The 23831-nt window shown below is 46.3% G+C and overlaps 1 pseudogene; it reads left to right on the plus strand.

Moving 5' to 3' along the window:
• Window positions 1–23831, plus strand: part of LOC122939475 — a 200068-nt pseudogene that overhangs the window by 175375 nt on the left and 862 nt on the right.

The following is a 23831-nucleotide window of genomic DNA, read 5'->3' on the forward strand; positions in this document are numbered from 1 at the left end:
TGGATTGTGCTGCAGATTTACCTCCGAGCCGTTATACAAGTCATCTCATTATCATCATCACTGGTAGGATTATAATGACAGGTAACACCTAAATAAAGATAATCACACAAGTCAAAATAGGCAATGGTCATATCTCACCTTTTCCTACTGCCGCATAGTGACCCCGCATATGTCACAGATTATGCCCAGTATACTCTCCCATGGAAGACAATGAAGATCTTCAGACTAAAGGATTCCGTGGTCCATGTGGCTGCTGTAAATTAGATCTGTGAATGCTGTTAACAGCAGGTCATGTAAAATAAGTATTAAAAAAATCTGTAATCACAAAACAAAAACAAATTAGAAAGAAGAATATGTTTCAGCACCTGGTTTTAATTAAAAAAAAATATATGTGATGCATTCCCTTTAAGTAAAATGTGTATAATGCCCTGGCATACCGCTCATAGAGGCAGACCACGCACTTGCTATGGGGCCCGACAGTCTGGGGGGCCCAGGGAGGCTGAATAGCTCCGCCCCTTTTCTGACTGGAATACCTGCCTCGCTTCCTCCTTGCCTCTGCTGCTGCCCATCAACTGCATCATCTCTAATTTTATTGAGACAGCACAGAAAGAAGCCATCAGAAGCACAGGTCCTACTCTCAGAGCCCTTCCTCAGCCAGCACAGATGGGGTAGACAGCCATTATTTCTGTAAGTGACTGTTAGTGTAGTCACACACACTGTCCTGTCAATGTGCTGACTGCTGCCTCTGCTGGCTGAGTGTGTAATGTGGAATACAGTATATTAATGCACACATATAGGGCATATACAGTATACATAATAACCCCCTATATACACCCTTGTATGGTCAAGTTGAGAGGTTCAGTCCCTGCCCTTTATAGTCCTATTAGTAATATCCTATTTCTAATAGGACACTGAGAGGCAGGGACTGCTCCCTAGATAAGTAGCACAGTTATGGAGTTGAAACTGTGTCATTAACTGTTGGTGTCAGCTATAACCTACAGCTGACACATGGGTTAAGCTGGCAGGACTAGAGCAAGTGCCAATTCTGCCATTTTAACTGTATAGATGCAGCTGATGTAACAAAAGTTATGCACATACCGTATTTTTCGCCCCATAAGACGGTTTGAGGAGGAAAATATGAAAAAAAAAAGTTTTAACTAGGGATGAGCAAACTCGAACTGTATAGTTCGGGTTCGTACCGAATTTTGGGGTGTCCGTGACACGGACCCGAACCCGGACATTTTCGTAAAAGTCCGGGTTCGGGTTCGGTGTTCGTCGCTTTCTTCGCGCTTTTGTGACGCTTTCTTGGCGCTTTTTGAAAGGCTGCTAAGCAGCCAATCAACAAGCGTCATACTACTTGCCCCAAGAGGCCATCACAGCCATGCCTACTATTGGCATGGCTGTGATTGGCCAGAGCACCATGTGACCCAGCCTCTATTTAAGCTGGAGTCACATAGCGCCGCCCGTCACTCTGCTCTGATTAGCGTAGGGAGAGGTTGCGGCTGCGACAGTAGGGCGAGATTAGGCAGATTAACTCCTCCAAAGGACTTGATTAACTGATCGATCTGCAGCTGTGGATCATTGAGCTGCTGATCCTCAATTGCTCACTGTTTTTAGGCTGCCCAGACCGTTTGTCAGTCACATTTTTCTGGGGTGATCGGCGGCCATTTTGTGTCTTGTGGTGCGCCAGCACAAGCTGCGACCAAGTGCATTTAACCCTCAATGGTGTGGTTGTTTTTTGGCTAAAGCCTACATCAGGGTGAAGCTGTCACACCAAGTGCATTTAACCCTCAGTAGTGTGGTTGGTCAAGCTATCACACCAAGTGCATTTAACCAGCAATAGTCTGTTCATTTTTTGGCCATATACTAAATCAGGGGCAAGCTGCGCCCGTCACCAAGTGCATTTAACCCTCAGTAGTGTGGTTGGTCAAGCTGTGACACCAAGTGCATTTAACCAGCAATAGTCTGTTCATTTTTTGGCCATATACTACATCAGGGGCAAGCTGCGCCCATCACCAAGTGCATTTAACCAGCAATAGTGTGGTTATTTTTTGGCCATATCCCAGTCTAATTCTGTCACTAAATCCATACCGGTCACCCAGCGCCTAAATACTAGGCCTCAAATTTATATCCCGCTAAATCTCTCGTTACCGCTGTCCTGTTGTGGCTGGGAAAGTTATTTAGTGTCCGTCAAAGCACATTTTTTGTTCTGGGTTGAAATACAATTCCCAATTTAGCAATTTAAAAATTTAGTGGTTTCTGCTGTATCAGAGCTATTTGAAATCTATCCCTAAAAGGGTATATAATATTCAAGGTGCACATAGGGTCATTCAGAATAACTTCACACACCCGCTACTGTGCATTTCCAAGTCTAATTCTGTCACTAAACCCATACCTGTCACCCAGCGCCTAAATACTAGGCCTCAAATTTATATCCAGCTAAATCTGTCCTTAGTGCTGTAGCTGGGCGAGTTATTTAGTGTCCGTTCAAGCACATTTCTTGTTCTGGGTTGAAATACAATTCCCAATTTAGCAATTTCATAATTTAGTGGTTTCTGCTATATCAGAGCTATTTGAAATCTATCCCTAAAAGGGTAGATCATATTCAAGGTGCACATTGGGTCATTCAGAATAACTTCACACACACCCGCTACTGTGTATTTCCAAGTCTAATTCTGTCACTAAACCCATACCTGTCACCCAGCGCCTAAATACTAGGCCTCAAATTTATATCCTGCTAAATCTCTCGTTAGTGCTGTAGCTGGGCGAGTTATTTAGTGTCCGTTCAAGCACATTTCTTGTTCTGGGTTGAAATACAATTCCCAATTTAGCAATTTCATAATTTAGTGGTTTCTGCTATATCAGAGCTATTTGAAATCTATCCCTAAAAGGGTATATAATATTCAAGGTGCACATTGGGTCATTCAGAATAACTTCACACACACCCGCTACTGTGTATTTCCAAGTCTAATTCTGTCACTAAACCCATACCTGTCACCCAGCGCCTAAATACTAGGCCTCAAATTTATATCCAGCTAAATCTGTCCTTAGTGCTGTAGCTGGGCGAGTTATTTAGTGTCCGTTCAAGCACATTTCTTGTTCTGGGTTGAAATACAATTCCCAATTTAGCAATTTCATAATTTAGTGGTTTCTGCTATATCAGAGCTATTTGAAATCTATCCCTAAAAGGGTATATAATATTCAAGGTGCACATTGGGTCATTCAGAATAACTTCACACACACCCGCTACTGTGTATTTCCAAGTCTAATTCTGTCACTAAACCCATACCTGTCACCCAGCGCCTAAATACTAGGCCTCAAATTTATATCCTGCTAAATCTCTCGTTAGTGCTGTAGCTGGGCGAGTTATTTAGTGTCCGTTCAAGCACATTTCTTGTTCTGGGTTGAAATACAATTCCCAATTTAGCAATTTCATAATTTAGTGGTTTCTGCTATATCAGAGCTATTTGAAATCTATCCCTAAAAGGGTATATAATATTCAAGGTGCACATTGGGTCATTCAGAATAACTTCACACACACCCGCTACTGTGTATTTCCAAGTCTAATTCTGTCACTAAACCCATACCTGTCACCCAGCGCCTAAATACTAGGCCTCAAATTTATATCCTGCTAAATCTCTCGTTAGTGCTGTAGCTGGGCGAGTTATTTAGTGTCCGTTCAAGCACATTTCTTGTTCTGGGTTGAAATACAATTCCCAATTTAGCAATTTCATAATTTAGTGGTTTCTGCTATATCAGAGCTATTTGAAATCTATCCCTAAAAGGGTATATAATATTCAAGGTGCACATTGGGTCATTCAGAATAACTTCACACACACCCGCTACTGTGTATTTCCAAGTCTAATTCTGTCACTAAACCCATACCTGTCACCCAGCGCCTAAATACTAGGCCTCAAATTTATATCCTGCTAAATCTCTCGTTAGTGCTGTAGCTGGGCGAGTTATTTAGTGTCCGTTCAAGCACATTTCTTGTTCTGGGTTGAAATACAATTCCCAATTTAGCAATTTCATAATTTAGTGGTTTCTGCTATATCAGAGCTATTTGAAATCTATCCCTAAAAGGGTATATAATATTCAAGGTGCACATTGGGTCATTCAGAATAACTTCACACACACCCGCTACTGTGTATTTCCAAGTCTAATTCTGTCACTAAACCCATACCTGTCACCCAGCGCCTAAATACTAGGCCTCAAATTTATATCCTGCTAAATCTCTCGTTAGTGCTGTAGCTGGGCGAGTTATTTAGTGTCCGTTCAAGCACATTTCTTGTTCTGGGTTGAAATACAATTCCCAATTTAGCAATTTCATAATTTAGTGGTTTCTGCTATATCAGAGCTATTTGAAATCTATCCCTAAAAGGGTATATAATATTCAAGGTGCACATTGGGTCATTCAGAATAACTTCACACACACCCGCTACTGTGTATTTCCAAGTCTAATTCTGTCACTAAACCCATACCTGTCACCCAGCGCCTAAATACTAGGCCTCAAATTTATATCCTGCTAAATCTCTCGTTAGTGCTGTAGCTGGGCGAGTTATTTAGTGTCCGTTCAAGCACATTTCTTGTTCTGGGTTGAAATACAATTCCCAATTTAGCAATTTCATAATTTAGTGGTTTCTGCTATATCAGAGCTATTTGAAATCTATCCCTAAAAGGGTATATAATATTCAAGGTGCACATTGGGTCATTCAGAATAACTTCACACACACCCGCTACTGTGTATTTCCAAGTCTAATTCTGTCACTAAACCCATACCTGTCACCCAGCGCCTAAATACTAGGCCTCAAATTTATATCCTGCTAAATCTCTCGTTAGTGCTGTAGCTGGGCGAGTTATTTAGTGTCCGTTCAAGCACATTTCTTGTTCTGGGTTGAAATACAATTCCCAATTTAGCAATTTCATAATTTAGTGGTTTCTGCTATATCAGAGCTATTTGAAATCTATCCCTAAAAGGGTATATAATATTCAAGGTGCACATTGGGTCATTCAGAATAACTTCACACACACCCGCTACTGTGTATTTCCAAGTCTAATTCTGTCACTAAACCCATACCTGTCACCCAGCGCCTAAATACTAGGCCTCAAATTTATATCCAGCTAAATCTGTCCTTAGTGCTGTAGCTGGGCGAGTTATTTAGTGTCCGTTCAAGCACATTTCTTGTTCTGGGTTGAAATACAATTCCCAATTTAGCAATTTCATAATTTAGTGGTTTCTGCTATATCAGAGCTATTTGAAATCTATCCCTAAAAGGGTATATAATATTCAAGGTGCACATTGGGTCATTCAGAATAACTTCACACACACCCGCTACTGTGTATTTCCAAGTCTAATTCTGTCACTAAACCCATACCTGTCACCCAGCGCCTAAATACTAGGCCTCAAATTTATATCCTGCTAAATCTCTCGTTAGTGCTGTAGCTGGGCGAGTTATTTAGTGTCCGTTCAAGCACATTTCTTGTTCTGGGTTGAAATACAATTCCCAATTTAGCAATTTCATAATTTAGTGGTTTCTGCTATATCAGAGCTATTTGAAATCTATCCCTAAAAGGGTATATAATATTCAAGGTGCACATTGGGTCATTCAGAATAACTTCACACACACCCGCTACTGTGTATTTCCAAGTCTAATTCTGTCACTAAACCCATACCTGTCACCCAGCGCCTAAATACTAGGCCTCAAATTTATATCCTGCTAAATCTCTCGTTAGTGCTGTAGCTGGGCGAGTTATTTAGTGTCCGTTCAAGCACATTTCTTGTTCTGGGTTGAAATACAATTCCCAATTTAGCAATTTCATAATTTAGTGGTTTCTGCTATATCAGAGCTATTTGAAATCTATCCCTAAAAGGGTATATAATATTCAAGGTGCACATTGGGTCATTCAGAATAACTTCACACACACCCGCTACTGTGTATTTCCAAGTCTAATTCTGTCACTAAACCCATACCTGTCACCCAGCGCCTAAATACTAGGCCTCAAATTTATATCCTGCTAAATCTCTCGTTAGTGCTGTAGCTGGGCGAGTTATTTAGTGTCCGTTCAAGCACATTTCTTGTTCTGGGTTGAAATACAATTCCCAATTTAGCAATTTCATAATTTAGTGGTTTCTGCTATATCAGAGCTATTTGAAATCTATCCCTAAAAGGGTATATAATATTCAAGGTGCACATTGGGTCATTCAGAATAACTTCACACACACACGCTTCTGTGCATTTCCAAGTCTAATTCTGTCACTAAATCCATACCGGTCACCCAGCGCCTAAATACTAGGCCTCAAATTTATATCCCGCTGAATTTGAATACAATACATTGGGCCAAATAATATATTTGTTGTTGTGGTGAACCATAACAATGAGAAAAACATCTAGTAAGGGACGCGGACGTGGACATGGTCGTGGTGGTGTTAGTGGACCCTCTGGTGCTGGGAGAGGACGTGGCCGTTCTGCCACATCCACACGTCCTAGTGTACCAACTACCTCAGGTCCCAGTAGCCGCCAGAATTTACAGCGATATATGGTGGGGCCCAATGCCGTTCTAAGGATGGTAAGGCCTGAGCAGGTACAGGCATTAGTCAATTGGGTGGCCGACAGTGGATCCAGCACGTTCACATTATCTCCCACCCAGTCTTCTGCAGAAAGCGCACAGATGGCGCCTGAAAACCAACCCCATCAGTCTGTCACATCACCCCCATGCATACCAGGGAAACTGTCTCAGCCTCAAGTTATGCAGCAGTCTCTTATGCTGTTTGAAGACTCCGCTGGCAGGGTTTCCCAAGGGCATCCACCTAGCCCTTCCCCAGCGGTGAAAGACATAGAATGCACTGACGCACAACCACTTATGTTTCCTGATGATGAGGACATGGGAATACCACCTCAGCATGTCTCTGATGATGACGAAACACAGGTGCCAACTGCTGCGTCTTTCTGCAGTGTGCAGACTGAACAGGAGGTCAGGGATCAAGACTGGGTGGAAGACGATGCAGGGGACGATGAGGTCCTAGACCCCACATGGAATGAAGGTCGTGCCACTGACTTTCACAGTTCGGAGGAAGAGGCAGTGGTGAGACCGAGCCAACAGCGTAGCAAAAGAGGGAGCAGTGGGCAAAAGCAGAACACCCGCCGCCAAGAGACTCCGCCTGCTACTGACCGCCGCCATCTGGGACCGAGCACCCCAAAGGCAGCTTCAAGGAGTTCCCTGGCATGGCACTTCTTCAAACAATGTGCTGACGACAAGACCCGAGTGGTTTGCACGCTGTGCCATCAGAGCCTGAAGCGAGGCATTAACGTTCTGAACCTGAGCACAACCTGCATGACCAGGCACCTGCATGCAAAGCATGAACTGCAGTGGAGTAAACACCTTAAAACCAAGGAAGTCACTCAGGCTCCCCCTGCTACCTCTTCTGCTGCTGCCGCCTCGGCCTATTCTGCTGCTGCCGCCTCGGCCTCTTCCTCCACCTCTGGAGGAACGTTGGCACCTGCCGCCCAGCAAACAGGGGATGTACCACCAACACCACCACCACCACCTCCGTCACCAAGCGTCTCAACCATGTCACACGCCAGCGTTCAGCTCTCCATCTCACAAACATTTGATAGAAAGCGTAAATTCCCACCTAGCCACCCTCGATCCCTGGCCCTGAATGCCAGCATTTCTAAACTACTGGCCTATGAAATGCTGTCATTTAGGCTGGTGGACACAGACAGCTTCAAACAGCTCATGTCGCTTGCTATCCCACAGTATGTTGTTCCCAGCCGGCACTACTTCTCCAAGAGAGCCGTGCCTTCCCTGCACAACCAAGTATCCCATAAAATCAAGTGTGCACTGCGCAACGCCATCTGTAGCAAGGTCCACCTAACCACAGATACGTGGACCAGTAAGCACGGCCAGGGACGCTATATCTCCCTAACTGCACACTGGGTAAATGTAGTGGCAGCTGGGCCCCAGGCGGAGAGCTGTTTGGCGCACGTCCTTCCGCCGCCAAGGATCGCAGGGCAACATTCTTTGCCTCCTGTTGCCACCTCCTCCTTCTCGGCTTCCTCCTCCTCTTCTTCCACCTGCTCATCCAGTCAGCCACACACCTTCACCACCAACTTCAGCACAGCCCGGGGTAAACGTCAGCAGGCCATTCTGAAACTCATATGTTTGGGGGACAGGCCCCACACCGCACAGGAGTTGTGGCGGGGTATTGAACAACAGACCGACGAGTGGTTGCTGCCGGTGAGCCTCAAGCCCGGCCTGGTGGTGTGTGATAATGGGCGAAATCTCGTTGCAGCTCTGGGACTAGCCAATTTGACGCACATCCCTTGCTTGGCGCATGTGCTGAATTTGGTGGTGCAGAAGTTCATTCACAACTACCCCGACATGTCAGAGCTGCTGCATAAAGTGCGGGCCGTCTGTTCGCGCTTCCGGCGTTCACATCCTGCTGCTGCTCGCCTGTCTGCGCTACAGCGTAACTTCGGCCTTCCCGCTCACCGCCTCATATGCGACGTGCCCACCAGGTGGAACTCCACCTTGCACATGCTGGACAGACTGTGCGAGCAGCAGCAGGCCATAGTGGAGTTTCAGCTGCAGCACGCACGGGTCAGTCGCACTACAGAACAGCACCACTTCACCACCAATGACTGGGCCTCCATGCGAGACCTGTGTGCCCTGTTGCGCTGTTTCGAGTACTCCACCAACATGGCCAGTGGCGATGACACCGTTATCAGCGTTACAATACCACTTCTATGTCTCCTTGAGAAAACACTTAGGGCGATGATGGAAGAGGAGGTGGCCCAGGAGGAGGAGGAGGAGGAGGAGGAAGAGGGGTCATTTTTAGCACTTTCAGGCCAGTCTCTTCGAAGTGACTCAGAGGGAGGTTTTTGGCAACAGCAGAGGCCAGGTACAAATGTGGCCAGCCAGGGCCCACTACTGGAGGACGAGGAGGACGAGGATGAGGAGGAGGTGGAGGAGGATGAGGATGAAGCATGGTCACAGCGGGGTGGCACCCAACGCAGCTCGGGTCCATCACTGGTGCGTGGCTGGGGGGAAAGGCAGGACGATGACGATACGCCTCCCACAGAGGACAGCTTGTCCTTACCCCTGGGCAGCCTGGCACACATGAGCGACTACATGCTGCAGTGCCTGCGCAACGACAGCAGAGTTGCCCACATTTTAACCTGTGCGGACTACTGGGTTGCCACCCTGCTGGATCCACGCTACAAAGACAATGTGCCCACCTTACTTCCTGCACTGGAGCGTGATAGGAAGATGCGCGAGTACAAGCGCACGTTGGTAGACGCGCTACTGAGAGCATTCCCAAATGTCACAGGGGAACAAGTGGAAGCCCAAGGCCAAGGCAGAGGAGGAGCAAGAGGTCGCCAAGGCAGCTGTGTCACGGCCAGCTCCTCTGAGGGCAGGGTTAGCATGGCAGAGATGTGGAAAACTTTTGTCAACACGCCACAGCTAACTGCACCACCACCTGATACGCAACGTGTTAGCAGGAGGCAACATTTCACTAACATGGTGGAACAGTACGTGTGCACACCCCTCCACGTACTGACTGATGGTTCGGCCCCATTCAACTTCTGGGTCTCTAAATTGTCCACGTGGCCAGAGCTAGCCTTTTATGCCTTGGAGGTGCTGGCCTGCCCGGCAGCCAGCGTTTTGTCTGAACGTGTATTCAGCACGGCAGGGGGCGTCATTACAGACAAACGCAGCCGCCTGTCTACAGCCAATGTGGACAAGCTGACGTTCATAAAAATGAACCAGGCATGGATCCCACAGGACCTGTCCGTCCCTTGTCCAGATTAGACATTAACTACCTCCCCATAACCATATATTATTGGACTCCAGGGCACTTCCTCATTCAATCCTATTTTTATTTTCATTTTACCATTATATTGCGAGGCTACCCAAAGTTGAATGAACCTCTCCTCTGCCTGTGTGCTAGGCCTAAATATATGCCAATGGACTGTTGCAGTGGTGGCTGACATGAAGCCTGATTCTCTGCTATGACATGCAGACTAATTCTCTGCTGACATGAAGCCAGATTGTCTGTTACGGGTCCTCTCTCCTCTGCCTGGGTGCTGGGCCTAAATTTATGACAATGGACTGTTGCAGTGGTGGCTGACGTGAAGCCTGATTCTCTGCTATGACATGCAGACTGATTCTCTGCTGTCATGAAGCCAGATTGTCTGTTACGGGACCTCTCTGCTCTGCCTGTGTGCTGGGCCTAAATATATGCCAATGGACTGTTGCAGTGGTGGCTGACGTGAAGCCTCATTCTCTGCTATGACATGCAGACTGATTCTCTGCTGACATGAAGCCAGATTGTCTGTTACGGGACCTCTCTCCTCTGCCTGTGTGCTAGGCCTAAATATATGCCAATGGACTGTTGCAGTGGTGGCTGACGTGAAGCCTCATTCTCTGCTATGACATGCAGACTGATTCTCTGCTGACATGAAGCCAGATTCTCTGTTACGGGACCTCCCTCCTCTGCCTGGGTGCTGGGCCTAAATATATGCCAATGGACTGTTGCAGTGGTGGCTGACGTGAAGCCTCATTCTCTGCTATGACATGCAGACTAATTCTCTGCTGACATGAAGACAGATTCTCTGTTACGGGACCTCTCTCCTCTGCCTGGGTGCCGGGGCCTAAATATCTGAGAATGGACTGTTCCAGTGGTGGTTTCAAAGGAAAGGACCGGCACTTCGCTGATGTAGATCACAATGTAGATTTATTCAGTCACATATTCAAAATGGCATAGTGACGCGTTTCAGCACAGATGTGCTTTCATCAGACTGCATAAAACATCTTACACTCCAGCTATTTATACATAAATGAAACACAAAGGAACTGACATCATCAAAGAAGCTCCGCCTCCCTCATTAAATAAAATTCGCATATCAAATAATCGCAATGAAAAATTTGCATTGAAAAATTCGCAATTGAAAATTCGCATTGAAAAATTCGCAATTGAAAATTGAAAATTCGCAATTGAAAATTCGCAACTGAAAATTCGCAACTGAAAATTCGCAATTGAAAATTCGCAAAAAACATATCCACTCTATACTGGCGAAGATTTTCAGTCACATAGTCCATTCTTGCAGTGATTAATCACGCTGAAGAAAAAAAGAAATATATTTATCAGATTGCATAAGGCCGAATGCCTTATAGGAAGCAGGACACATTGTACTCACGATTGAGGCCCCTGGGCTCCATTGTCTGAAGACGATGGATCCAGTAAGCCTCCCTTTTCAATAACAATTTATTTCTGTCACCCCCTCGACGGGGTAATGATACACCTTCAATAATCTGATACCTCAACTGCGAGATGTTGTGTTTTTTATCATAAAAATGAAGGGGTATTGGGAGTAATAAATTCTGTTTACGGATAGTAGATTTGTGTTTACTTAGTCTGTCCTTCATTCTCATTGAGGTTTCCCCCACATATAGTAATCCACATGGACATTTAAGAATGTAAACCACAAATCTACTATCACAAGTGAACGTGCCCCTTATTGGAATATTTTCACCTGAGTGAGGGTGGGAGAAACATGAACCCTTTATAACGCTGGAACAATTGACACAGTTTAAACAAGGAAAAGTGCCCCGTCTAGGTGTAGATAAAGTACTCTGTCCTCTTTCTATTTTATTACTTCCCACATCCGCCCGGACTATTTTATCCCTAATATTTTCTGCCCGTTTATAGCATATCATGGGTGGCCTCTGGAACTCTCCTATCCGTGGATAGGACTTAGATAATATGTGCCAATGTTGATTAACAATAGTCCTAAGGCGCTGGGACCAGGGATGGTATTTAATCACTAAGGGGATCCTTGTTTCTTTCTTAGTTCTATCTGGTGGTGTAATCTCAGCTTTATTACGCTGTATTTTCAATAGATCAGGGGGGTAGCCTCGCTCTCTAAATTTATTGGTCATATCGTCTAATCTTGTTTGACACATATCCCTATCACTAACGATCCGTCTAACCCTTTGGTATTGCCGCCCTGCTTCTTACTAGAATTGTTCCAGTGGTGGGTGACGGGAAGCCAGATTCTCTGCTATGGAACCTCTCTCCAATTGATTTTGGTTAATTTTTATTTATTTAATTTTTATTTTAATTCATTTCCCTATCCACATTTGTTTGCAGGGGATTTACCTACATGTTGCTGCCTTTTGCAGCCCTCTAGCTCTTTCCTGGGCTGTTTTACAGCCTTTTTAGTGCCGAAAAGTTCGGGTCCCCATTGACTTCAATGGGGTTCGGGTTCGGGACGAAGTTCGGATCGGGTTCGGATCCCGAACCCGAACATTTCCGGGATGTTCGGCCGAACTTCTCGAACCCGAACATCCAGGTGTTCGCTCAACTCTAGTTTTAACCAAAAGGTGTGCTTTTGGTGGTTTTGAACTATTAGCGGTCTGTGCATTACACTATTAAGGGGTATCTGTGGATGATGCAATGTTATGGGGGGAGCTGTGGATGGCATTATGATAGTGGGGGGTCTGTGGATGGCATTATGATGGTGGGGGGATCTGTGGATGGCATTATGATGGTGGGGGATCTGTGGATGGCATTATGATGGGGGGATCTGTGGATGGCACTGTTATGGGGTAGTGGATCTGTGGATGACGCTGCTATATGTGTCATCCACAGATCCCCCCATAATAGTCCCATCCACAAATACCCCCATCATAATGCCATCCACAGACCCCCCCCATCATTATCCCATCCACAGATCCCTAAGGGTCTGTAGTAGGCAGGGAGATCGGCTGGGCCGTTCAGGCACTGTACTCTGGCCCGCCGCTCAGTTTGTACTGTATACGTCATGTTAATAATTATATCTAAACTGCGCTCCCCTGGTCGCTCCCCATGTGTACCGTACTTAGCGGTACACGTCACGCTCCTGTAGTAAGTACTAGCAGGCCGGGCGGCCGTAACTCACTGAGGTCACGTGCCTGCTTCGCCAACTTTATGAATAAAGTAGGCGGAGCAGGCACGTGACCTCCGTGAGTTACGGCCGCCCGGCCTGCCTGCTAGCTGCTAGTGCTTTCTACAGGAGCAAGACGTGTACCGGTAAGTATGGTACACATGGGTAGCAGGGGGAGCGCAGTTTAGATATGATTATTAACACTACGTATACAGTACATACTGAGCGGCGGGGCCAGAGTACAGTGCCTGCACGGCCCCACCGCTCTCCCCTCCTACTACAGACCTTCCTCACTAATACATCGCAGTCTGCGATGCTGCAGCGTCGCAGACTGCAATGTAAATTGCCAGCATTCGCCCCACAAGACGCAGGGGCACTTTTCCCCCACTTTTGGGGGGGAAAAAGTGCGTCTTATGGGGCGAAAAATTCGGTAGTTATGCGGTGCAACAGTTAGTAGCGCCGCTATCTGCGACTTTTCCCTACTCACGCCAGGTCTAAAATTGTAGGTGTGGCATGGGTGTGGGAACAGGCATAGAAAATGGTGTAAATGTTAGACAGCTATGGAACCTGATGCTGGATGCGCCAAAGTTATGGAGAGGCCGGCACCTGTACATAACTTCAGTGGAGCCTCCACCAGCTGTGGGCCTTTATACATTTTAAATTTGATAAATTGTCAGCTGAGCATTGTCTGTGGAATATGGATGACACGCAGAGGGCAAAAAAATGAAACCACGTGCACTAAACACGCATCCTTCACAGACATTTTTACAGATGAAACATGGATGGTTGTTTTAATGTCAAATGGACATGAAAATGTGAATGAGGCCTTACTGTGGGAGGAGAGGGAGCCCAATTCTGAATTTGCCCTGGGGCCCCATGATTTCTATGTACGCCCCTGGTACAAGGCATTTGTAATGGTAACTGTACCTATTATATTTGATATATTTTAGCTTGCTGATGGGATCAACATCACGTCTTTACATCTGAAGTGGCTGAGGTCGCAGATCGGCATTGTGTCACAGGAACCAATCCTTTTTGACTGCAGCATCAAAGAGAACATTCAATATGGAGACAACAGTAGACTTGTTCCAGAGGAAGAAGTCATAGAGGCAGCGAAAGCAGCCAATATCCACACATTCATTATGAACTTGCCAGAAGTAATTTATTAAGATCATATTACTCATATTTGTGTTGACCGTTTGCTTCCCAACTAAACGTTTTCTGCCTTTTTGATATTGAAGGGATATAACACTCGTGTTGGAGATAAGGGAGCTCAACTTTCAGGTGGACAAAAACAAAGGATCGCCATTGCACGCGCTCTTGTACGGAAGCCAAAAGTGTTACTCCTGGATGAAGCCACTTCTGCTCTAGATACCGAAAGTGAAAAGGTAATAAAAATTCAAATAAAACAATACAAAATGAAAATATTGCCATCAATTGAGTTGAGATCTATGGCTTGCGCCCTTTTTTTAATGTAAGGGTATGTTTACACATTACAAATTTATTGTGGCCCTATGCGACCTTATTTTTATAGAGGCAAACTGAGTTTTTCTCCTATATTCCTACAGAGGTGCAATATGCAGGCAAATGTGCTTGCAGGATCTGTAGGGATGTCACTGCCATTATAATTGGTATGTGTACATGTTTTTTTGCATGTATGACTTCTAAGCTACCTTTTCTGTGTTGTTTTCTTATATTTACCTGTATTGTACATGAGTAGGGTTATTGGCTAAGCTCGGGCCCACTACCAACTTAAACTAACCCAACCAACCAACTCACCATCCCAAATAACCACACACAGCCACTGTTCGGATTAAATCGGCCACAGCAGCTATTTTTTATTAAATAATATAAATAATATAAACAAACATAAATAATTAATATAACAATGACCTTTTACTTAGAAATGACGAGGTAGGTCGTAGAAGCCGCCTAAATGCACCTTAACCGACTAAAAACCACCACGGCAATTCCATCTTGCCCCCAGCCGCATACCACAAGCTCGGGGACACAAACTGATGGACGCCACACCAAGCCAATTAGGTGCCCCAACTCTGAGAGTCCAGCCCCACCAATGGAGCCCTCTCATTCACCTGTACCATCCAGTAGCCCCAGCCTCTATGACCTCCCCCCGCCAACAACGCACAGCTTAACTCCAATCCTTAAGCTCGCACGTTCCGCCACACACGGAGAGCTCTTTCCACTCCTCCTTGCAAATCAAGCGCCCACAGATCAATGCCCACTGCATTAAGGTGGACCCCATCCTCTCTCCAGAAACCTCCGGTCCCTGATTCCAAATCCGGGTGCCGCACCACTACTGCTCCATGCTTGGCACAAAACCGCCCAATCACCCTGTTTAACTTAATCCTGGCCCTATTCAATTTCTCCATAGATCTAGCCTCACGCCAGGACTTCCTTGGCACAATGTCTGACCACACAGTGATCATGGACGGGAAAAGGGACCACAACCGCAAAAAATCAAACCGGATATCCCGAATCAATTCCCTGCAAGGACGAACACCTAGGTCATTACCCCCCACGTGCAACACTAAAACATCCGGGGCCCTATCCAACCTGGCATGACAGTGCACCTCCTGCAACACACTACTGCACAAAATACCTAAACGCCTGATCCACCTCACCACAGCCACCCCACTGTCAAACCCCAACTGTCACCCATTTCACCATACATCTGCCCACAAGGCCCCCCAGAAAACGAATAAATGGCCCAGAATCCACACTAACAACGGGGCGTCACCTGCAAGACAACAAAAACAAAACAATGATTAGACAGCAACCCACACTCTCAAACCGCCCCTGAACGCACATATAGCCGAAAGCTCTCTGACTCCCACCTCCCAATACGCTTTATCACCTCGTCCTGCACACCCAGCCGTGCGGCCTCTGTGGTGGCCCCAATCCTGAAGGAATGACCCGTGAAGTTGCCAGAGTCCATCCCCAGGTTACGCAAACACTTCTTAAATACCGCCAGGAATTGAAACCTTGACAAGAAGGACCCATCCACATGCCTGAGAAGTGGGCCGGCACCAACTCCGGACCCCTCCTGGAAGTCCCGCAAACACTGCACCGGACACAACAAATACCCTGGCACCGCAAACATTGTTATGAAGTGACCTTTCCCCTCCCGATCCGTTTTTGAAAAACGAAGATAAATAACCACCCTGTCGTCATACAAACTCACACCCTCCCTTTTCAAACCCCCTTCACGACTCACACTGCGACACACTAACTCTCCCAAACCAAAAGCCCTAAAAAAGGCTAGAGTAAACGCTAATCTGAATAACCTCACTTCCCAAACCGAATGACAGACCCCGGCCACTTGCTCACCCAACTGGAGCAACAACGAAAGACACCGGACGACGAGTGTCCTTCACCCACTGAAATTTCCTATACCCCTTTAACACCTGCCGCACCAAAAATGACTTAGCGACGTCTGGGGAATTCCGCAACTTGAATCCAAAGGCCAACCCCACCATGCAGCTATTAATCTGTGCAACCGACCATCCCTGCTCCTTCACATGGCCAATGAACAGCAATAACAGGATTTCCCCACCCATCACCTCGACCCCCAGGTCCTCACACCACCGCTGCCAAGTGCTCCAAGCCTTATCATAAGCCCTCCACGTGCCGTCACTTAACGATGCCTGCAACAGATCCCCTACGGTACCTCCAAGATCTCCCACAAGGACTCTGGACACGCCAACCCGTCTGGACTCGCATCTGGGGCCAACTGGCGAAACCGGTCCCACTGCAAACGAGAAAGTGCATCAGTGATACCATTAGAAGACCCTGCCACATGCACTGCCACAACCCAAGCATTAAGAGACAGACACATAAGGACCAACTGCTGTAACAGGCAAATCACAGGGGGAGAAGAGGCAGTTAAACCGTTGATCGCTTGCACCACTCCTAAGTTGTCACAATGAAACCTAACTTTCTTGTTCCTAAACTTTACCCCCACAGCGCGACCGCCAGAACAATTGGAAAGAGTTCCAACAACGCCACATTCTTAACCCAACTGTTCAGAACCCAGGACTCTGGCCACTTACCCGCACACCACTGTCAATTACAGTACTCCCCAAAACCAACCCCACCTGCAGCATCTGTAAACAAATCGAAATCAAAGCTATCAACAAACCCACCCATAACTAATGCCCTGCCATTAAAACGCTGCAAAAAAGATCCCATACCCTTAAATCCCCTTTTAATTCCTTACCTAGTGTAATAAAATGGTGCGGAGCCACAATACCCCCGTTCGCGGAAGCCAACCTCCTACTAAAAATGCGGCCTAATTTGAAATGCAAAATTCAATTTGCCCAACAAGGACTGTAAGTCCCGCAAGCAAATCTTTTTTGCCCTCAATGCGGCTGCCACCCCCGCCCTCAAATCCGACACCTTGTCCTCTGGTAGTCTACACTCCATTCGCTGAGTATCAATAACTATCCCCAGAAAACTTAACTCCGTAGTTGGCCCCACTGTTTTGTCCACTGCTAATGGGACCCCAAAAACAAGCTGCAACGTAGACAACAGCAAGGAACAAACTCTAGACCCACCCGGCCCCAAACACAGAAAATCGTCTAGGTAGTGAATGACAGATGAACAACCTGATTCCTGGATAACTACCCACTCCAAAAAAGAACTGAAACACTCAAAATATGCACAAGACACTGAACAGCCCATTGGTAAACATCTATCCACAAAATAGCCATCATTCCAAAAACAGCCCAGTAAATACAAACTATCCTGGTGAACTGGTAACATGTCAGTACTCAATGTCAGATTTTGCTAATAGGGTACCTGGTCCTAACTTTCTCACCCACTCAACAGCCGCGTCAAAGGAAGCATAAACCACAGAACAAAGCTCGGGGTCTATGCCCTCGTTGACCAACGCGCCCTTAGGGAAGGATAAATTATGTATCAGCCTAAATTTATTTGGCTCCTTTTTGGGGACCAAACCCAGAGGGGAGATACGCAAATTACTCATGGGCGGTGTAACAAACGGACCATCCATCCCTCCCAAAGAAACCTCTTTATTTAATTTTTCTGACACGATGCCCGGCAATTCCAATGCCGAGCGCAAATTTTTCCGCATCTCCACCACTGGTAACGGATGAGAAGGGATATGAAAACCGAACTCAAAACCCAAACATAAAAAATTCTGCTATCTTTTGGTTAGGATATCTTTTTGGTTAGGATATCGATTTAGATAACCCGCCATCCTATCCACTCGCACTGGAGTCCGCCCCTTTTGCAAAACCATCACCCCCTCTTTGTCTACCCCCTCTAAAACACCTGTTGGCCCCATGGCCACCCCCACACACTGAACATTCATGCCTAAATTTACATTTTTGTCCAAATTTGCAACCTCCCTCATTAAAAAGGAAGCAGAAGCCCTTTCCAGCTGTGGCTGTCCCCGTAGACTGGGGAGCCCCCCCTGACTCACTCCAAAAGGACTGGCCAGTCCTACCTGGTGCCGTAACCCTCATTCATAAAGCAATATCTTTATGGTCCCATCTCTTGGTAGGGCGAACCGCTTTCCTTTGACGGAATTGTTCATCGTACCGTAACCACCCCGAACTCCTGTACACCCGATAGGCTTCCCCAATAGCGTTCAAGTAACAAAAAAGGGCAGAACAGAAATCGTGAGACTTCTCCCCAATCACACTTGCCAGAATAGCAAAGGCCTGCAGCCAATTACTAAATGTCCTCGGAATAAGCCGAAAACAACGCTTTTCTTTTCCCGTCATCCTCCTCCTTCCTAACCCTATCCTTCTTTACTACGTCTAGATTAAAACGTTCCAGTGGCAGTAGAGAGAAAATTTCTACATACTCTCCCCGCCAAATCTTGTCTAGCACCTCAAGCTTCAAATACGCTTCCAGGGGGCCCGCAAAACACACATACACTTCCCCTTTTGCAGCATCATCTAACCCGGGCCTATCCTCGTCCCCCCTGCCTGCGTCTGTACAGACACTGACTCCGCCATTCCTGCCCTAGTGGGTGTAGGCACATTACAACCCCAGTCCCCAATCCCCATGCTTGTGAAGGGAGCCGTACCCACCCCCCCATCCGGACTGATCCCGGCTAAGCTACACAACAAGCATCCCAAACCACCCATAATAGAACTATTGCTCCCCCACAAACTACCTGACCCTTGAAACAAAGATAGCAAAGATCCCAATGATGTCTCACCTAGCTGCCCGGGCGCTGTGAACCCAGCAGCCGAAGGTCCTGATTCCTGACGCACGGCTTCTGTATCCGCCACGGTCCTCAGATGGTCACTTGCATGGTCACAGCGAGAACCTTGGGAAGCTCCCTCACCTCCAAGCTGTCAGGACCAGCCACAAGCTGTCCGTCATCCGAAAGAGGCCTGCGCACGTCCCTTCCACCATCATGCGCAGCCTCGCGACGCTCCGCCAGCACGTCTTCATGCCCAAGAGGCTTGCCCTGGTAACCGGATCCCACCAGAGCAACCTCGTCCTCCTCCTCTGAAAGATGCTGATCTGGGCGAGGCCTGTGCCCGCACCTGGCTCCGCCAGGCACAGCCTCGTATGCCACTACTAGGGGCCCATCCTGTGAGGGCCTGCGCTGGGCCCTGCTGCCTGCCCGCACAGCCCCGCTGTCGTCTCTGCTGCCGCCACCACTCCCAAGCAGAGCAGGCCTTCTCCTACCTCGGACGGAAGGGGACCCCACAGAACCCGGTTCTGACTCCCTTGCTGATGCTGCCGTGGGCTGGGAAGATGTCCCCCCTGCCGCCGCTGGGTCTCGCCGGACACATGGATTCCTCCCATGCTGGGAGGCCGCAGGAGATATAATGCTTAAAGCCCCCAGGCGTGAAGGGTCCCCTGAGGGGCTCCTGACACGGCGCCGGACTCGGGGGTTAAATCAGGGCTTAGGCGCGCCAGCGGCCGTACCCGCCGTGGCCGTCTTGCTAATGGAGTGGGGCTAGAGGTAACCTCCTCCGCCCCCCCCCTAACATTGCAGTCACCTGCTGCTCCAGCCAACTGGGTATCACGGATGGTGTTGCAGAAAACTAGAAGTCAAAAGTAAAGATCCAACTGACTTGATCCCAAACTAAGGAACATATGGGTGAGCCCTATAAAAGCCCTAGAGCTCTCCCTGACTGCTCAGCTCATGCAAAGATCTTAATGATAGAAAAATGGCATGCCCTCGTACCTAGACTGAGTGACACCTGAAAACCCTACAATAGTGAGGGGACATGACCACCGGCTTCCTGCACTTAATACGGAGGGAGTCAGGGTCACCTAGAATCAAGCCAACAGGAAAACACAAATAAAGGAAAAGACTTATCTGTGGAACCAGCAGTTGCAGCATCTAGCAGTGAGCACAATCCAGGAGGTTGTATAAACCGCAAAGTGATGCAGTATGGGAGGAGGTATAAAGGGAAGTCAATCAGTGCAACTAGATGACAGCTGAGAGAGGGAAATGAGATGACAAAACAAAATCAAAACAAAAGAACCTCAAGCAAGAGGTACTGAAGAATGTCTATCAGAGCTTCTCAGAGATCTGGCGGTGACACCGGGACCACTGGAGTCCGCCGCTTCCCTCAGTCACCGCAGCATCGCCTCCACTGTTTCAGCCATAGCAGTATGCGATGCTGCAGATGCCGTCTCCTGCTCCCAAAATGGCACCCGTTATCCCGCCTCACTTCCTATTTAACCGCTCGGCTCCCCGCCCCTTCTCAATCCCTCCCCTCCGCACGTCTCCTTGTTAACCCCCTCACCTACCCTAGCCCTCGCCTGACAAACCCCTTATGCCGGCCTCCCCTGAACCGTTCCGTCCGGCCTTACTTTATAACTTTTTTCTTTGGTGCTATACTTAAAGGGGTTATCCCATGAATAATGTTAGAAATTAAAATCACACATCATATAGTACATGGCAATCTCTTTCTAACAAATCCAGAACCAGACCTGTGCCTCAAATGGATCAAGAGATCTCCATATTAATTTTCTCCTGCAGATCGGGGGGGCATGTCCATGCTCTCCCTATCACAGCTCACAAGGCAGTTGAAAGATGAAACTGAGCATGTGCGGCCATCTCAGTGAGCCAAAGAAATAAGAAATTAAGTGGTGCTATAAAGATACATTTTATTGAATAACTCAGTAGCTATACAAAACTTTTAATTACATGCCAAAACTGTATAATATTTTTCATGGGACAACCCCTTTATTATTAAATGTTAAAAACTGTCAGTTTCTCTCCATTTCAGAAAGGGGAAGTGAAAAGACTATGTACACTTTAAAAATGAAGTGGCCTTCAATAAGGCCTTAACCCGTAGAGGACCCTGCGATAAATGTGCATGTTCATATGTGCCAGCATTGCTAAGAAATATGAAGATTTAATATATGCAAATGAGCCTCTAGGAGCTATGGGGGGGGGGGGGGGGGGCTGCTGATATACATAAAGTGTCATGGTCCCTCCCATGACAGAGGTGAGAAGATCAGAGAGACTGGTGGCACGTGACGTTATCTGACAGTCTCTCTGTTCTCACCTTGCAGTGTTGTTGCTTAGTAATGACCACACCTCCTGTCAGGTGCAGCTTGTGGTCATTACTGAGGCTCTGTTTAGTCCTGACTCACACTGCTTACCATACGGTTGATATTTCCTGCTTGGTGTTGGTTGAGCTGATGTGTTGTTCCTTTGGATCTCCTGCTCCTCCATTCTTCTTTAAAGATAAGTGCATTTAGTTTTGCATTTTGTTGTTTTCTTGTTTGTGTTGTTTTCTAGATCTCAGCGAGACGCTGGTTCCTTCATAGAAACATAGAATGTGTCGGCAGATAAGAACCATTTGGCCCATCTAGTCTGCCCAATATATCTGAATCCTATGAATAGTCCCTGGCCCTATCTTATATGAAGGATAGCCTTATGCCTATCCCATGCATGCGTAAACTCCTTCACTGTATTTGCCGCTACCACTTCTGCAGGAAGGCTATTCCATGCATCCACTACTCTCTCAGTAAAGTAATACTTCCTTATATTACTTTTAAACCTTTGCCCCTCTAATTTAAAACTGTGTCCTCTTGTGGTAGTTTTTCTTCTTTTAAATATGCTCTCCTCCTTTACCGAGTTGATTCCCTTTATGTATTTAGAAGTTTCTATCATATCCCCTCGGTCTCTTCTTTCTTCCAAGCTATACATATTAAGGTCTTTTAACCTTTCCTGGTAAGTTTTATCCTGCAATCCATGGACCAGTTTAGTAGCTCTTCTCTGAACTCTCTCTAGAGTATCTATATCCTTCTGGAGATATGGCCTCCAGTACTGCGCACAATACTCCAAGTGAGGTCTCACCAGTGATCTGTACAGCGGCATAAGCACTTCACTCTTTCTACTGCTTATACCTCTCCCTATACATCCAAGCATTCTGCTGGCATTTCGTGCTGCTTGATTACATTGTCTTCCCACCTTTAAGTCTTCTGAAATAATTACTCCTAAATCCCTTTCCTCAGATACTGAGGTCAGGACTGTGTCAAATATTCTATATTCTGCCCTTGGATTTTTACTCCCCAGGTGCATTATCTTGCACTTATCCACATTAAATTTCAGTTGCCAGAGTTCTGACCATTCTTCTAGTTTTCCTAAATCCTTTTCCATTTGGCGTTTCCCTCCAGGAACATCAACCCTGTTACATATCTTTGTGTCATCAGCAAAAAGACAAACCTTACCATCGAGGCCTTTTGCAATATCACTTATGAAGATATTAAACAAAATTGGTCCCAGTACAGATCCCTGTGGAATCCCACTGGTAACATGACCTTGTTTTGAATGTTCTCCATTGACTACAACCCTCTGTTGTCTGTCACTCAGCCACTGCCTAATCCACTCAACAATATGGGAGTCCATGCTCAATGACTGCAGTTTATTGATAAGTCATCTATGTGGGACAGTGTCAAAAGCCTTTCTAAAACCTAGATATGCGATGTCTACTGCACCTCTACCGTCTATTATTTTAGTCACCCAGTCAAAAAAATCTATAAGATTTGTTTGACATGATCTCCCTGAAGTAAACCCATGCTGTTTTTCATCTTGCAATCCATGGGATTTTAGATGTTCCACAATCTTATCCTTTAATAGGGTTTCCATTAATTTGCCTACTATTGATGTCAGACTCACTGGTCTATAGTTGCTCGATTCCTCCTTACTACCTTTCTTGTGAATGGGCACGACATTTGCCAATTTCCAATCTTCTGGGACAACTCCTGTTACTAATGATTGGTTAAATAAATCTGTTAACGGTTTTGCCAGCTCACCACTAAGCTCTTTTAATAATTTTGGGTGTATCTCATCAGGCCCCTGTGACTTATTTGTCTTCACTTTAGACAGCTGACTTAGAACATCTTCCTCTGTAAAGACACATGCATCAAACAATGTATTAGTCATCCTTTCTAGTGGAGGTCCTTCTCCTTCTTTTTCTTTTGTAAAAACTGAACTGAAGTATTCATTAAGGCAGTCGGCTAGCCCTTTATTCTCTTCTACATACCTCCCATCCTTTGTTTTTAATTTAGTTATTCCTTGTTTTAATTTCCTTTTTTCATTTATATATCTGAAGAATGTCTTATCCCCTTTTTTCATAGACTGAGCTAGTTTTTCTTCTGCCTGAGCTTTAGAAGTTCTTATAACTTGCTTGGCCTCTTTCTGCCTAATCTTGTAGATTTCCTTATCTTCATTGCTCTGGTTTTTTTTATAATTACAAAATGCTAGCTTTTTATTTTTAATTATTTGGGCCACTTCTGCTGAGTACCACAGTGGTCTCTTCCTTTTTTTGCTTTTACTGACAAGTCTAATGCAATTTTCTGTTGCCTTCAATAATGCACCTTTTAAGTAGTCCCATTTCTCCTGGACTCCATGTAATCCGTTCCAGTCTG

The sequence above is a fragment of the Bufo gargarizans genome, chromosome 5, assembly GCF_014858855.1.
Source record: "Bufo gargarizans isolate SCDJY-AF-19 chromosome 5, ASM1485885v1, whole genome shotgun sequence".
Classification (NCBI taxonomy): Eukaryota; Metazoa; Chordata; class Amphibia; order Anura; family Bufonidae; genus Bufo; species Bufo gargarizans.